Here is an 18,238-nt window from a genome sequence, read left to right on the forward strand (position 1 = left end):
CCAGAAACCCCAGAAGTGGAGCAATCGTACAGAACATGGTTGGGAAGCAGAGCTGTGGACACGCCCACCTGGGACCCCTCCCCTTCCCACCTCTTCCAGGCCCATCATTGGCCATTTCGGAAGGGGCGGTTGGGTTGACATGACCAGATATGCTCATATCACCTGATAAATGTTTAACAAAACTTTTAAAATGTATAAAAAATGAATTAATTCCCACCCATTCAGGAAACCCTTCCAGGGCCATCAAAAAAGCCTAATATAGCTGACTGTTAGAAGAATGTTTCAGATCATGTGAAATTCATTGTCAATATTTATACACATTTTTACCCAGAAGCAGTTTATCCTATAGGTCAGGGGTAGTCAACCTGTGGTCCTCCAGATGTCCATGGACTACAATTCCCATGAGCCCCTGCCATGGACATCTGGAGGACCACAGGTTGACCACCCCTGCTATAGGTCCCAACATTTTGAGGGCCCCAGGATGCTGTATAATTAGGGGGGCTTCACACTATGACAGTTATAGGGTCTTCATACATCTGTGGGCTGCGCACACAAAAAAAGGTTGATACACATGTGCTGTTAGTAACTGAGCATGTGTGTCATTCATTAAGCATGTGTGAGGACCACAAGCCACATAAGTGTGGAGGAACCCTCAGATCTTAGGGCATTGAACTTGTGCATCCCACCAAAGCTGAAGCAAAGATGATGAATGCAAGGATTACGACCATGCTTTATTCATTCGTGAAGATTTCCAAAAGAAAAAGAAGTTTCTAGGTAATTACACTGATTCTTCATGTTACATATTGCATGACTATTTTACAGCAATATAGAGTAAGCTATTGATGAACATTGTGTTAGTGCTATTGTGTTTTGTGTGCAGCACAAGTAACAGTGTCGGTTGTGCTCTACTAATGCCCCGCGAATCCTTAAACTGGATCAGGGGCTATGGGTCCTCCAAATCCTTAAACTGGGCCTGTTTGTATCCTGCCTGTGCTTCAGATATGCTTTAAACCATGCTGGGTCTTAGCTATTTGAACCCCGTGTCCTTTTGTTTTTAACAAACAGATATACACACATCCACGTAGGATATATGCATGTGTTCCCTGCTATGTGTGTACAGACAGGATCCTAGGAAGTGATGAGCTCATCCAGGGACACATTCCTGTAATATTTTAAAGCCATTTGCTTTAGCATCACACGCCCACCGATACCCAAAACAGCAAACATTAACTTCTGAAGTGAATCACTTTGCAGTTCAAATTAAAGCAGATGGAGATAATGGCCTCCATTTTAGGGTTAAACTGCCTCTCGGGGACTCTGCATTAATGAAAAGGTGAGATAAATTACCACGTTTTTTTTAAAAGAAATCACTGGATGAATGATATGGGCTGAGAGGAGGAGGAGGAGGAGGAGGACAGGAGGCAAGGATGGCAGTTGTGTTTAATAGTGAAGAAGGGAGTCTTCAGAGCCACCCGCTCGATTAAAATAATCAGTTCGCAAAGGGTGACGGTCATGAGCAGCTAACTGAGAAAACTCAAGAGAGACTTCATCGAAAGGTATTTTTCAAATGGCCCTTTTTGGAATTGGCTCCTGTGATCCACAAAGAGCATCCTTGGGTCACCCGTAAGCTCCTTTTAATTGATACTCATTTCCAGCTTTCTCCCAAGAGCGACTGCATCCCAGCTACGACTGGCGGAACTAGATTAACCATTACATTTAGGGGCCTTCAGGTTCTCAAAGGCAGAACAAAAATGGAGCCACTCTTTTAAAAGAAAAAAAGAAGAAGAAGAAAGGAGTAGATGCTCTAACACGTTCCCTACATGGCGGAATCTGTTCTGCAAAATTATTCATGTTTTCCCCCCAATGCTGCGAAGTTATCAGGTCTAATGAAGCGATCAGATTTGGAGTAATGAACGTAATCATTAGCACGGCTGGTACGCAGTCGCTCCTTCGCCTGAAACGGGGTCATCTACCTGAGCTGCCGTAAATTAGGCAAAGGACAACAAATGAAGCAGGGATTGAGGGAGGGGGCCCCGAAGAGTGAAAATGGGGAGGGGGAGAGGGTTTAATCCTTGCAGTTGAGTTTGCTTGAAGGTATCTAAAGGAAGTTTCTGATCTTCAAGATCCACATCTCATTTGGAAGGGGAGCAGGACCTTGCCTACATTTCTTCTCTTCTTCCTCTGCCCATTGGTTTTATGTGCATGCATCTTATGCATATATGCATAAGAGCCTCTTGTGGCGCAGAGTGGTAAGGCAGTGACATGCTGTCTGAAGCTGTCTGCCCGTGAGGCTGGGAGTTCGATCCCAGCAGCCGGCTCAAGGTTGACTCAGCCTTCCATCCTTCCGAGGTCGGTAAAATGAGTACCCAGCTTGCTGGGGGGTAAATGGTAATGACTGGGGAAGGCACTGGCAAGCCACCCCGTATTGAGTCTGCCATGAAAACGCTAGAGGGCGTCACCCCAAGGGTCAGACATGACCCGGTACTTGCACAGGGGATACCTTTACCTTTTTTATATATGCATTACACCCATGTAGGCTTTGCACAAAGAAAGCCATTTCACATGTAAAGGTCAGGAATAGAGGCATAGGCATGATTCTACTATTCTTCCACAAATGCGTTCTTTCTGGGGGGGAAAGACCATCTGAAAGGAACTGCAATGGCAAGTCCTCAATCGTACCCTTATTCATGGTTGGTTGTATTGTGTCCGCCATTCTTGTAATACTTGGTAGTTATGACCAACTGTATTGTTTGGGACCACTACACCTCTAGGTCTGTATTTGCCCATATGGACCTACCCATCTCATCTGGTCATATTCAGTGTCCCTGCTTCTGGGGTTCCTTCTAAATGGGTGGTGAACTAATAAAAGGCCTTTTTGGTCACAGCACTGAAATGTTGCCACTCTCTTACCAGCATCCTTTCCACCCAAGAGCGAACCCTCGCAATCCCATTCTTAAGTTTCTAATAATGCAGAAGGGTTACACACAAAAATTTGCCTCCCCAGGAGCAGGTCTGAGTTTTGTGCTCCCCTGCTCCGTGTTTTTGGCATCCCCCCTGTCAGCAAGGCTTTTCATAATGCAGTTGTCAAGTGAGGAATTCCAGAATTTGTAATTGTCTTCCCAAAGTGCCACCAAGTTGTGTTGTCATCGAAGCGTGTTCACCCATCTACAACCCTCCCTCCTCCCACCCAGATCCCTGGTGATCTTTAAGCAGCAGCTGGATAGATACTTCTCATGGATGCTTTAGGCCAGGGGTAGTCAACCTGTGGTCCTCCAGATGTCCCTGGACTACAATTCCCATGAGCCCCTGCCAGCAAACGCAGGCAGGGGACTCATGGGAATTGTAGTCCATGAACATCTGGAGGACCACAGGTTGACTACCCCTGCTTTAGGCTGCTCCTGCATTGAGCAGGGGGTAGGACGAGATGGCCATAATATGGCTGGGTGATTTGTATTCCTGTTAGGATCTACAGGTGGGGAAAGGGCAAGAATGAACAGGGTTGCCCAAAAGTTTCCCTAAAGCATTTCTGTGTTTCAAGTTCCCTTTCATAATTAGCAGTGGTAACAATAACTACCTGGTGTCTCATTAAATAGGATAAGATCTCTCCTCATGAACTTAATGCTTGCTAATGCACATGATGGTAAAGAACACGGTCATATAATGGATGGATGATGTTCGCCATGCTGTGTGTTAGTGAGAATAATGCAATATTAGCTCCCGCTGCAGTGAAAAGTAATATAGCATCATTCTGCTTGGTCATATTGTCTTTCTAATAACTAGAAATCATCCTAAGTGGTACCCAGTTGTGTATTCTAATTAAGATGAAACCTTTCTAGATTTTTTTTAATAGTTCACAAATTGATTTCTTTCCCGTAGAAATCAACCTTTTTACCACTGAGAAACTCCTGAAACATTCTTCAAGGTTCGAGAAACCCCAGAAGTGGCACAATCCTGCAGAATAAGGTTAGGAAGCATAGCTGTGGACATTCCCACCCAGGGCCCCTCCCCTTCCCACCCCCTCCAGGCCCGTCATTGGCCATTTTGGGGTAGGGAGGGGCAGATAGACATGCCCATATATGGAGATAAAGGTAAAGGTAAAGGTATCCCCTGTGCAAGCACTGGGTCATGTCTGACCTTTGGGGTGACGCCCTCCAGCGTTTTCATGGCAGACTCAATACGGGGTGGTTTGCCAGTGCCTTCCCCAGTCATTACCGTTTACTCCCCAGCAAGCTGGGTACTCATTTTACCGATCTCGGAAGGATGGAAGGCTGAGTCAACCTTGAGCCGGCTGCTGGGATTGAACTCCCAGCCTCATGGGCAAAGCTTTCAGACAGCTGCCTCACCACTCTGCGCCACAAGAGGCTCTATATATGGAGATAGCACCTGATAAATATTTTAGACATTTTAAAAAAATCTATAAAAAAATAATTAACTTCCATCTATTCAGGAAACCCTTCCAGGGCCATCAAGAAACCTCAGAGTTTCACGAAACTCTGGTTGAGAAAACCTGTAGGAATGCCTATCCACTTGGAATTCAGTTTGACCCTCCAGCTGCAGATGCAAAAGACCTGAAGACTTTTCTCCTTGCGAAATGCAGAGCACCCATCAGTCAGAGTATTACTCTGATAAAGGGTGAGAGGAGACAAACGGGAGCCTCTACAGAAAATGCAATCTGTTGAAGAGTCGGAGGCATGTAGAGACTGCGTTTCCTTCCAGTCCTCCTTGCGGGTCTCAGTGGCTCAAAGATAGTCATGTTCCCAGCCAAATTGTGCTGAGTTCGAAAGGCAGGATCAAGTTGCATTAGGCTCCCAGTGGTCTGGTCAATGTTTGGGTTTGTTTTCGATCGATAAGCCAACAACAGAATCGTTTGCATTTCAAGCTTGCCTCCTAGCAGAAGGAAGGGAGATGTATTATGTAAAGGCAAGTTTAAAAGCAACTAGGAGCAACAGCACCCTAGAACAAATAAGAGAGACCCATTGCAAAAGAAGCTTGATCCATGCTGCACATGAGAATCCCAGGTGGAAATACTAAATAATTCCTGCTCGTCTTTGTTCCTGCTAGTTGTTTGGAAGACGAGAGTAGCAAACACCCTCCATAAGCAGAGGCAGAATGAAGTCAATATTTGATTAGCTTCCCAAAAACTCAGACGACAGACCTCAGAGTCACAACTCATTCATGCACTAATCCACAGTATCGGATTCAAATGGGACGCGGATATTTCCAATTGTTTAAATTTAATTTGCAAGATTCCAGCTAAGATCAACACTAAAATCCAATCCAGGTAAATAGAGAACAGCCAGATGGTAGGCAATAAAGCTCAGGGGAAGATGTTTCTGTTGTCACAATCCTGTCTGGGTTAGCTTCTTCCAGGCATCTGCCTGGCCACCAAATCACATGTGAGAAGATACCCGTGAGCTGATCCAGCAAACCTGCCAAGCAGAAGAAAAGCTCAAGCCACCCCTGAGACCAAGGGCCATGCAACCGAATGATATCCATGTTGACTTGAAGGTTACAACTGCTCCTTTATAAAACACTAGATATTAAGCCCGCTGTGGGCAAAATACAGCGGGCCCTAGCATGATGGGTGGGTGGAGGGATGGGACGAAGGAAGGAGGAAAAGGGGAGAGACAGAAAGACAGAAAGAAAGGGAGGAAGATAGACACAGAAGAAGAGGGAGAGAAACAGGTAGCCAGAAAGAGGCAGATGGAAGAGAGGGAGGAAGGGAGAAAGGGAGAAACAAAGGGAATGCTGGGAGGAAGGGAAGGAGAAAGGGAATGCTGGGAGGAAGGGAGGAACAGAGTAAGGTAGGTGGGCTTGGGACCTTCTGTTGGGCCCAGGGGCAGTCTCGGCTGCCCCAGGGCCTGGCAGAAGGCTCGGGACGGGGGCGGTGGGCTCCGCGGCCTACTGCCAGGCCTAGGAGCAGGCTCGGCTTCCCCAGGGCCTGGCAGAAGGCTCGGGACGGGGGCGGTGGGCTCCGCGGCCTACTGCCAGGCCTAGGAGCAGGCTCGGCTTCCCCAGGGCCTGGCAGAAGGCTCGGGACGGGGGCGGTGGGCTCCGCGGCCTACTGCCAGGCCTAGGAGCAGGCTCGGCTGCCCCAGGGCCTGGCAGAAGGCTCGGGACTTCGGGAGTGGGCTTTGTAGCCTTCTGGCGGGCCCAAGGGCAGGTGAGCCTGCCCCAGGCCCCGGCAGAAGGCTCTCTGGGCGAGGGGAAGCCGGCCGGAGGACTTACCGCTGGGGAAGGCTTCTTCCTCTCAGCGGCAACTCCCCGGCCGGCCCAGGCGAGGCTGGGCCAACCAGCCAATTGGGAGCCGCGCTTTGCACGGCTCCCCATTGGCTGCTTGGCCCTCGAGTGACACTCAGAGGGCCCAATAAGGAGCCGATTCGCGGCTCCTGATTGGGCCCTCCGAGTTTTTATCCCGGACAGGGCCCGCTCTAACTCCTCCCCACCAGCCCTTACTCCTTTATTCCTCCCACTCCTCCGGAGCGGGGGGAGGTTTAAAGATTGAGTTGGAAGGGGCCATACAGGCCATCTTGTCCAACGCCCTGCTCAATGCAAGATCTGCCTAAAGCATCCAGGATAAGGAGCTGTCCAGCTCCTGCTTAAAGACTGCCAGTGAGGGGGAGCTCACCACCGCCTTGGAGATTCCACTTCTAAACTACTCTGACTGTCAATTCCCCCCCCCCTGATATCTGACCAGTGCCATTCTATGCATAGATTAAACCCATTACTGAGGGCCCTATTCTCTGTTGCTAGCAGGAACCATACCCCCTGCCCTCCACCAAGCGACAAGCTTTCAAACACTTAAAGATGGCACATTCCGAAGTCCCTTGACCTTTCCTCTTAAGGCTTGGTTTAATAGCCATTATTCCTATGTTAGTGAACGTAGATTGTGGTCTTTCAACAAAATCCCATCAGTGATCACGTTGCACAGAAATCACATGTAAGCAGGAATAAGCTGGCAGTCCTAGTACCTTTCCTCCATTAGCCTTTTGTTGGTCATTACAATTGTTATATGAGCCTCTTGTGGCGCAGAGTGGTAAGGCAGCTGAAAGCGTTGCCCATGAGGCTGGGAGTTCAATCCCAGCAGCTGGATCAAGGTTGACTCAGCCTTCCATCCTTCCGAGGTTGGTAAAATGAGTACCCAGCTTGCTGGGGGGTAAACGGTAATGACTGGGGAAGGCACTGGCAAACCACCCCGTATTGAGTCTGCCATGAATACGCTAGAGGGCGTCAGCCAGCTAAGTGTAACCTTGTTGATAAACAAGTCAAACTCCTTCTCCAGGTTTCCCTGCTGTTGTTCTTTATTAGACTAGGAAAGGCCTGAGACAAGCTGACCAAGAGAGGAGTGGGGAACCAAACACGGTTCTCTAGGGCCTATTCTGCACACAATAGATAATGCACTCTCAATGCACTTTAGAAGTAGATTTTCCTGTTCCACACAGGAAAGTCCAGCTGCCAAAGCACATTGAAAGTGCATTATCCTATGTGTGCAAAATGGGCCCTGGTCAGAGTTGGCTGCTGGGGGTCATACTTGGGCCCTTCTCCATACCAAAAAGATGATTTATAATGGAACCACGGCCCTTTTCCATACTAACCTCTTTCTGTAGAATACACTTCTAGACTGATTTGTCAGTGTGTGTGTCTGTGTGTGTGTGTGAATGCTAAAAGAAAGGAAAGGAACAGGGTGCCATTATATAATATATTAGCCGAATTATCTACAGGGCGGCTGATTTGCAAAATTTTCATGAGGCATCAGCAGCTGTTTGCAAACAAAGCATAAATCACAAACTTAATGGGGGGAAAGACTCCGTGCATTTATCCTTTTCCCTAATTTTGGTCTACTCAGCTCTAAGCAGCAAAGCCATATATATATTCCAACTTGTGCAAACAAATTACATCCCGAGCCAAAATAATAACGCACCATTTTAAAACTCACCCTTCTTTCAAGAGAAGCTTATTTGCCATGCCGATGACAAAGTATTTCATCGCGGGGCCTAGCAAACATTACTTACACTCTTTATTCTCTTGGCTCTGGGAGGCGGTGAGCTTGCGTTGCAGTTGCTAAGGGAACAGACTTGACTTTAACTGTTATCTGAACAAAAGGCTGCTCTGTGGGATTGCAGCTTAGTGGTATCCAGTGGTGGGGAAGAGTTACCACTCTTCGTCTTCGTTCATTCCCCACCACTGGATACCACTAGCAAGGGCAGCTGTGGGCAGTTTTAAAGATGGCGTAATCCAAAGCATAGTAGCAGTGACAGAGCAGGACTGTTTCCGCACTGGGAACTTGGCTGCCCTGGTTCCCATGTGGGAGCACAAATCGGGGGCGGACGAGGTGTTCCAAGCCAAACGTTCCCCCATGCGGGAGCAGAAAGATGTGGGGCCGTCTACTTTGGCTCAAACTCCAGCTTGCAGCCTGGCGTGGAGCCTCCAGTGCGGAAATGGTCCTGGACTAGCATCGGGAACTAGTCTCCGCTCTGTTCCAGAAGCTTGCTGGGTCACCTGGGATCAGCCTAGAGTTGTCAGCCTCCAGGTGGTCGTTGGGGACCTTCTCACATTACGACCGATCACCAGGCATCACAGATCCGTTCACATGGAGAACATGGCCCAGTTCTCCAGAATTAGAGACCGCTGTTTTAACCATTACACCATGCTAGCTCTTTCAAACATGGCCAGAAGTGGTATACAAATGTAACAAATGAAATAAGACTAGACCAGTTAATTGCTTTTCGCCGGCCTCATCTAAAGCCTGAGCCCTTTAAAACCAATCTTTGAAAATATTTATACAGATGGAAAGTAAGACAGGGGGGATTATTTCCATTCATCTGAGTTGGGGGGGAGGAGAATAGCTTTTGAATTGAGTTGGGTGCCATCACGGAGACAATTTTCAGCGTATGAGCTTTCGAGAGTCAAAGCTCCCTTTACCCAAAGGGAGGGGGAAGGAGGCCTTCTATAATATCTTCATGTCTACGATGTTCTCTGAACGGGGCACAAATTGTCGGAATCTTTCGCACACTGCTGAGCATGTAAGCCTCCACCAGGAGCAATTTGTCTTTTGCTATGCCCGTGTTCACCGGGTAGTACCAGGGTCCTACATGATTCTTTCAAATGGGAGTATTAAAAATACATACTCTGAATAGAGAGCGGTGTTCTTGATGGGAACTGCAGCAAGGCTGACGGGAAAGGGGAGGAGAAAGAGCTATGAACGGAACGAATTGCCAGGAATCCCTTTGCAAAGGAGGGTTGAGGGAATGGCCTGTAAAGCATGGAGATGTCTTGCTTATGCAGTCACGTGGAGAACAACTTAACCGGAAGGTTTAAACAGAACGAAATTGCCTTCAGAGAAAAGGGCACTGGCGACTTTCGTGTTCAGCTGCTCTGTTATTCTTCACAGGGTGGCATCTCCAGAAAGATGAGACAAATTACAGATTACTGTATATAATACAGGGTGCAACTGTGTCCTCTTTATTTTTGCTGTTTATCTAGTGCCTCTTTATTGAAGAGCAGGTTCAACAATGTGTGGAGTCGTTCATGTGCCAAAATATCCGCTCTTTATTAGATCGTACACAACTGAACTGAACTCAACAGCCCTCCACCCAAACTTATATACCATATAGGCTCCCCACCAAAGTCTGTGATTGGCCCTGAGCGAGTTCCCCAAGTTCAAAACCATTGGACCATTTGAATGATCCAGTAGAGGATAGAGCCTGTGCGCTGGCCAATACCTTTACAAGTCCCCAATGTTTGAATTGGGGTTCCCACTCTATGGGTCTGCTACACCACATGCACAATGCTCTTTATTCTTCCTATTCTTCCTTTATTCTTCCTCTAAGGGGTTCAGGGCAGGGGGTGCGGCTCTGGTATCTTCTGTTTTATCCTCACAACAGCCAATGAAGTAGGATCATCCAGTAAGCCTCGTGGTAACATCTGGATTATGCTGGCCCCCATCAGCTCCACATAACTACCAGTGCCGTACTTGGTCCTGGATCACCTAACCACAGTGATGACAGTCACCTCTAGACTGGACTTATGCAAATGGATCTATGCAGGCCTACTCCTAACCTAGATCTGGAAAGTACACCTGGACCTGAATGCAGCAGCCTCACAGCAACACCATGGAGGTCCATATCTGGCCCACACTCCAACAACTGCGATGGTTGCCAATCAAATTCTGGATCAGAGATAAGATTCTGATAACCACCTTTAAGGCCATATGCGGTCTGGGCCCAGTGTACCTGAAGGACCGCCTCTCTGCCTACACCCCCCAAAGTGTGCTACGTTCTGCCACCTCCAACAGGCTGGTCATCCCTGGCCCTAAGGAAGCTTGCCTGACCTCAACCAGGGCCAGAGCCTTCTCTGGGAGCTCATTCACCTGGTGGAATGAGCTCCCTGAAGTTTGTCAATGGCTTAGTTTCCTCATGCTGTTGTCTGTTGAACATCAGGCTGGGCTAAGCTCTCATACAACTGAGGCTCAAGTGAAGATGGGAGCTCCTGGCTACAGTCTTCCCAGAGGAGTCCTCGCTAACAGAACACGGGCTCACAACAAGCCCCAGAGGATCCTCCGTATCCATATGTGACCTTGGTGTAGTCTGCACAGGTCCTTTTACCCACTGCCAGCTCAAATATATCCCTGCCGTCTACACTGAATTTGATTTCCACTCTGGTTTGGGGAGCTTTAAATTTTCCCTCTACAACATGTATGATTGATCCGGAGTGACCCTACCTTTTCCCCGTGATATCCAGAAATGGATATAACTTAGAGACATAGAGACTGGAACTCCCTGTTCCCAGGTGGTTTTTATAGCCCATTTTAGCCCTTTATAGGCCATCTCAAATGGACAGTTCTCCTGGAGAAAATGGTTGCTTGGGTTTGCTTCAGGTATTTCCCAGTTCAGTTGACAAACCTAACTGGACAGGGATTGGCCCTTCCTAAATAGCATTCTACTCCACTGAAGTCCCTCCCCACCCCAAACCCCACCCACTCTCAGCTCCACCCCCAAATTTGGTAATTCCCAACCCAGAGCTGGCAACCTTAATCCCAAATCAGTCCTGCCTTGTGGTGGTTGTTGTTATTTGATTTATTTCCCGCCACTCCCTACATAGGCTCATGGCGGGTAACAATAGTCTTAAAACCCCACATTAAAACTCCCATTAAAAGACTTAAAAAATTCCCAACATGGCGGGGGGGGGGGGGGAAATACCACTCCACCCCCTACCAACCAAGGCGATGGAGAATGGAGAGTGGAGATGTATACTTCGTCACTCTCCATGAGGAACCAGAGGTTCCTGGAAAGATGGCTCTGCTTGAACCCATGGAGTGTCGCTGCCAGTCAAAATACACAGCGGTGGACGAGATGGACTGATGAGCTAACCAAATTTAAGACAGCTTTCGACGTGCTCCCAATCATATTGAAGTCTCGTGAGCTACCATTATCACAGCGGGAACTTCTGCCTGAAAGCTCTGCAGACCCGGCCCACTCACCAGGACTGCAATTCCACGGAAGAATTCTAAATAGCTGACCTACCATTAAGCCCTGAGTCAGGGAGGGTGGGACATATTGGGATATACTGTCCTTGCCCTCTACAATTTAGCTTTGGTCTATTTGTGTTCCAGTCAAGAGGTTACTTTTTATAGACCCCGTAAATGACCTTGGTGCCTGGAATTAATTAGAAGAAGAAGAAGAAGAAGAAGAAGAAGAAGAAGAAGAAGAAGAAGAAGAAGAAGAAGAAGAAGAAGAAGAAGAGTTGGTTCTTATATGCCACTTTTCTCTACACGAAGGAGGCTCAAAGAGGCTTACAGTCGCCTTCCCTTTCCTTTCCCCACAACAGACACCCTGTGAGGTGGGTGAGGCTGAGAGAGCCCTGATATCACTGCTCGGTCAGAGCAGCTTGATCAGTGCTGTGGTGAGCCCAAGGTCACCTAGCTGGCTGCATGTGGGGGAGTCAAAATTGAAACCGGCATGCCAGATTAGAAGTCCGCACTCCTAACCACTACATCAAACTGGCTCTGTAAACATGGACAATCAACTTCAAGCAGGTTGGGGGAGGAGGATGTTTGTGCATTGCATTTGGGGCAGGGGGTGTTTTGTTTTTTTTACTTAAGGCATAGACCTGGAAAATAAAGCTGAAAAACTTGCAAATGAAATTTATGTGTGCTCTGCTGGCCTTCTAAATATCATTCTACCAGAACCGCCTGCTTGGGAACTTCCACTTTCATAGAGCGCTGTTGTTGTGTAACCTTTCTTGATATCGGTAGTGATTGCATGCATTTACTTAAATTAACAGGAGTTTGCAAAGGGGTAATGCTTGAAGGATTTCAGAGCAGTTGTATGACTAAATTTTAATTAAGAGTTCACCTGAACAGAGGACCAGAATCAGTAGAATCTTTTTCCCTCCTAATGTTATACCATATCTGTCCAAGGTTTATTTCTCTTCAAGGCTGAAGTCTGGGTTTGGAAATGCCTGGAGATTTGGGGAGTGGATCCTGGAGAAGGTGGAGTCTGGGGAAGGAAGGAACCTCCGTGAGATATAATGCCAGGAAATCTTTTTTCCAAAGCTGCAATTTTCTCTAGGGGAACTGATCTCTGCTGGAGTATGCAAGATCTGTAGTGTGCATGATTCAACAGACAATGGAGGATATCCTACGGGAGAAGATAAGTAGTTAGGATAGTTAGGGGGTGTTGGGCTGTCTTCTTGGCTCCTGCTCTTCCTTCTGGCCTACATGAGGCACAGCTGTCATAGCGAGGAGAGGGAGCAAAAGGATGACTATGGGTATGGGACATGATGTCACTTCCTGGGGTGTGGCAGGGGGCATGGCTAGCTGAAATCACTTCTGGGGTTCCTTGAAATCTGAAAAATTATTTCAGATGCTTTGAAAAAGGCTGGCCTAAAGCATCCATGATAAGTATCTGTCCAGCCACTGCTTGAAGACTATATAACACCGTGTAAAAATGAAAAAAGAAATATACTGCGTGGCAGAATTTGTTAATGACACTAAACCACAGATAACCACAGATAACGAACTTGTACAGTTGCTTCCTTTGATGAAAATATTTATTAGCAGAATTTGCTTGAAGAAAAAAGAACTGAGTAAGCAGTTAGAGGCAGTCACTGAGAAACAATTGTAGGTTCTCTGCCAGCCCCCAGTTGAATGTTTCCAATGTGATATGCAACAGTTTTCGATGTACAGAACTGAACTGAAGAAAGTACGTACCAAAACGTTTTCACTGCTTGAAGATTGACAGAGAGGGGCAACTCACCACCTGTTCCCTGATTTCCTTCAAAGGGAGAATGATTAGTCAGTTATACTGCTAGGACTCTCTCTCGCTCTCTTCTCTCTCTGTACAAAGTTGATTTTCTTATCAACAAAGCTATTTATGTAGCCAGTGCTGCAGTCCTTGAGTGACTAATCTAGGTTTGCAAAGGGTTGCAAAGGAATAGGAGAGACTTAAACAGATTTCACCACCGCCTGTTCTATAGATGATTCCTTCGCTGTCAAGTTCTCACATCAACTCCATAACATAACTCCATAACATAAAAATCTTGCTCATCTTTCTGAAGACCTTCATTGTGAACTAGGTGTTCTAATTTGGATCTCCGGTACTTTGTTTGTTTTTTTGTTTGTTTGTTCCTTCCTTCCTTCCTTCCTTCCTTCCTTTGATTCTCTCTCTCTCTCTCTCTCTCTCTGTCTCTGGCAAGAACAACCAAGTATGAACAACCAGGCTTCCTCAGGAGGTGGTGGGTTCTCCATCTCTGGAAATTTTTAAACAGAGGCTGGATAGCCATCTGACAGAGAGGCTGATTCTGTGAAGGCAAAGGGGTGGCAGGTGACAGTGGATGAGCAATTGGGATGTGAGTGTCCTGCATAGTGCAGGGGGTTGGACTAGATGACCCATGAGGTCCCTGCCAACTCTATGATTCTAAGAGTTTACCCAAAGAGGTGGCCTGCTCAAGGCAGAGGTTCACAGACTCTCTGCATCTACAGTACCAGAATGGGGAGAGGTCCCTGGGGCACATTCAACACAGTATATTGTTCAACAAAGGTTGAACCGGATGCTCCAGGCTAGCCTGATCTCATCAGAGTTTGGCTGGTTAGCAGGATCCATTCTGATGGCAGACTTTAGATCTGCAAAGAAGAATAAAGCACCAGGCTGTTTAAAAGAACAGAATCGTTTTATTGTATAAGACCAGAAAGAAAGAGAGGCCTATGGCCTGACTGTGGCCTATGGCCTTATGTTCATTCAGTCTGTTGGTTCTGGAGGCAAGCAGACAGGAAGTGTGCTCAAAGGAGCAGGAAGTCCCCAAAGAGCCAACCAGGACACTAGAGAGTATTTGAAAAATTCCCAGAAGTTCCTATTCTAACTATGCTAAATACTCGGCTCCTCCACTGCCCCCTGCAGGATATTCTTGATATGGTGTTTAATCATGCATCTTGCATATTTCAACAAGTGCTTGGATGGGAGACCACCAGGGCAAACCACGGTTGCTATGCATCGGAAGGTCATGGCAAACCACCTCTGTTTTTCTCTTGCCTAGAGAAAAATTAAGGGGTCATTGTAAGAGGGCTGTGACTTGAATTCACTTTCTACCACCAAACACCCACCCATGACTTCAACTCCTGTAAGATTTTCCTCTGTCTTTCCTGCTTATGCTGTTGGCATACACAAGGTTAGGAATCTCATGGTTGCGCCTGAACATCTGGAACATAATATACACAACACAATTACTTGCCTAAGGATCCCCAGAGGATTCTCAGCTTTGAGAGAAAGGTGGAGCTGAGAGAGCTCTGAGAGAAATGTGACCTGCCCAAGGTCAACCAGTATGTGTCTCAAAGCATCAGACAATTGCCTTCCCTTTCTCTCCTCACAACAGACACCCTATGACCAGCCCGAGGTCACTCAGCAGGCTTCATGTGTCTCAAAGCAGCTTCCAAACGCCTTTCTTTCCTCTTCCCACAACATGCACCCTGTGAGATAGGTAAAGCTGAGAGAGCTCTGAGAGAACTGTGAGTTCATGTGGAGGATCAAACCCGGTTAATCATAGAATCATAGAATCATATCATAGAATCATAGAGTTGGAAGGGGCCATACAGGCCATCTAGTCCAACCCCCTGCTCAACGCAGGACTAGCCCTAAGCATCCTAAAGCATCCAAGAAAAGTGTGTATCCAACCTCTGCTTGAAGACTTCCAGTGAGGGGGAGCTCACCACCTCCTTAGGCAGCCTATTCCACTGCTGAACTAATCTGACTGTGAAAATCTTTTTCCTGATATCTAGCCTATATCGTTGTACTTGAAGTTTAAACCCATTACTGCGTGTCCTCTCCTCTGCAGCCAATGGGAACAGAATCCTGCCCTCCTTCAAGTGACAACCTTTCAAATACTTAAAGAGGGCTATCATGTCCCCTCTCAACCTCCTTTTCTCCAGGCTGAACATTCCCAAGTCCCTCAACCTATCTTCACAGGGCTTGGTCCCTTGGCCCCAGATCATCTTCGTCGCTCTCCTCTGTACCCTTTCAATTTTATCGACGTCCTTCTTGAAGTGAGGCCTCCAGAACTGCACACGGTACTCCAGGTGTGGTCTGACCAGTGCCGTTTACAATGGGGTTCTCCGCATTCGAGTCCATTACTCTTAACCACTACACCAACCAGGCAATCCAGCACGTTGTAAATCTACTCGTTAAAAGTCTCACACGCACACACCCCGTTAACTCATGCTCTTGCATTCGCACAAAGCTCTATTGTTATGATCTGGGACCAGCTTTCTGGTCATTAATTATTACATAGGAAAATGTAATTGAAAAAAGTTATCAGCTCACAAGCTAAAAATGCCCTTTTGATATTACTTGGCAAAGGCAGAACAATGTTCAGTTCCTCGTTAATAGCCAGAGCAGTCACTTTCTGAAATGGAACAATGGATCTGTAAAATCACCTTTCACCATCTGGGACTTCTTGAAAATCTATTTAAGATGCCAAATTATGATGCGCCCCCCCCTCCCCTTTCCACTTCCCTCCCTCAAAGGCAAGATTTTTCCTCAGTTTTTCCTTCCTTTCACTGACTGAGCCACCGTAATAATGTATTTTCTTCTTCGCTGAAAACCTCTGACTTTCCTTCTCGGTCTTGGTACAATATTTTGGCTGTTGGCTCAGCCCCGGAACCTGAGGGAAGGATCGGGGGTCCCCTTTAACTTAAACAACTTAAATGACACCCAAGGTGTTTTGAAATTCACCCACAGAATCCAGAGGGGCATTTAGAAATTCACCCACGATGGGTGCCGATTCCAAGGCAAAGCATTCAAACTTGTGATTTCCTGTCATATAAATTCATTGGGACTTGAGCACATATAAATGCCAGGGATTTGAAGGCAGCTGGCACCTCAGTCCCCCACACGTATCTTGAAACGCCTGTCTGAGAAGAAAGAGGGAAGAGGAAGGACTCAAAGAAGACATTCATTTTATTTGAAGTCTGGTTCACAGTTCAAGAGCAGTCTTTCTTGGAGCCCTGGAAAGGCCTCCTTACAGCCGTAAGAGCACTCAGAGTAGCTAACTAGAATAAGGACAATTGAAAATTCAAAGTCCAATAAAACCGGGTCTTTCTCTTTGTGTGAGCATGTGTGGAGGTGTGCCGTGCTATTCACCAGCAGGAGGAGGGGGTGTCTCCAGATCTGAGGGAGGGAACAGGTAGGAATAAGTGCAACCTTGAATTCCATTCCTTCATACATGCACACCCCACTTTTCACCTCACTGGGGACATCATGCACCTCTCTTCCATTATATCCATGCAATAACCCTGTGAGGCAGCTTAGCCTGAGAGACTGTGAGGGGCCCAAGGTCAGCCAGCAAGCTCCAGTGGCACAATTGGGGATTGATGTAATTGCTGTTTAATTTATATGCCGTCCATCCCGGCAAGAGTTGGCTCAGGGTGGTTTACAGTCATGGAGAAAACGTCATATGATTAAAACCTAGGCATGTGTGGGGGGGGGGGGAGGTTAATTCAGACAATTTTGGGCCAAACCAATTTGGGCTGGATCCAAAGCACTCAAAATACCTTTCCCTGGCACGGGTTCTGCCTAATCAATTTAGCCAGTTCCAAATCTTTGAATCCAAACCTGTGTTCTGGGATTATATTCACTGGCAGTGACAGCTGCTTCTCCTGAGGCTGATCTTGCATTGAACAGGGGGTTGGACTAGATGGCCTATAGGGGACATCCTGACTCTAGGATTCTATGATTCCAAGTGATTTGGTGCCATTAAAGACCATGGGAAATAGTCCCTTTCTGCCTGTTCTGTGGTTGTATGGGTGGAGGATGGAGGAAGAGGAACCAAATTTGCACTGTAGCTGTGGAAGCCTCTCCCCACAAGAACCCTTCTCCCCTGTTTTCAAAAAGATTGCACCAGAGAATCCTATTATATAGGCACCCAAAGAGGGTGTCCCTATCCAACTGCTATTGTTGCCAGTGGTGAGAAAAAAAGATTTCCTGTTCTTGTCTCAATATTGGAAACAATGGCGGTCAGATGGGGGCACCCTTTTTGAATCGGTCCTCCTTTTTGAAACTTGGGGAGCACTCAGAGGTATAGGAGAATTAAACTAGTGAACCACCATCTTGGGAATGTATGTAATATTAGGATGTTTTTAATGTGTTTGATGTTTTTATGCATTGTGGTTTTACGGTATGTATGTATGTATGTATGTATGTATGAATGTATGTATGAATGAATGAGCCGGAACCTCTGAGAAGTTTGGTATATAAATCAAATTATAAATCAATAAAATAAAAAGATGGGAAGACAGCAGAGGGACTGGGCAGGAGAAGCGCCATAGAGGTACCATTGAGAAAAATTAAGAGAAATGAACCATCTTTGGAAATTTTTAAACAGAGGCTAGGTAGCCATCTGAGGGAGAGGCTGATTCTGTGAAGGCTCAAGGGGGTGGCAGGTGACAGTGGATGAGCGAGAGGGATGTGAGGGGGTTGGACTAGATTAGCGATCCCCAACCTGTGGGCTGCGGACCACATGTGGTCCTTCGACTAATTGGAGGTGGGCCCCGAAGGACACCTTCTCCCCCCCCCCGGCCCTTTACTTCATCCCCCCCGGCCCTTTACAACACACTTCGGGTGTCATTGTCTCCCATCACTCCCAGATGGGACTACCTCGTTGCAGAGAAACAAGCTCAGGGTTCCCATTGATTTGTCATTGTCATGAGTTAAAATTGCCATGAAAATAAAATGTTCCTTATGTTCGTTGT

This window comes from Paroedura picta, chromosome 6 (assembly GCF_049243985.1).
Source record: "Paroedura picta isolate Pp20150507F chromosome 6, Ppicta_v3.0, whole genome shotgun sequence".
NCBI lineage: Eukaryota > Metazoa > Chordata > Lepidosauria > Squamata > Gekkonidae > Paroedura > Paroedura picta.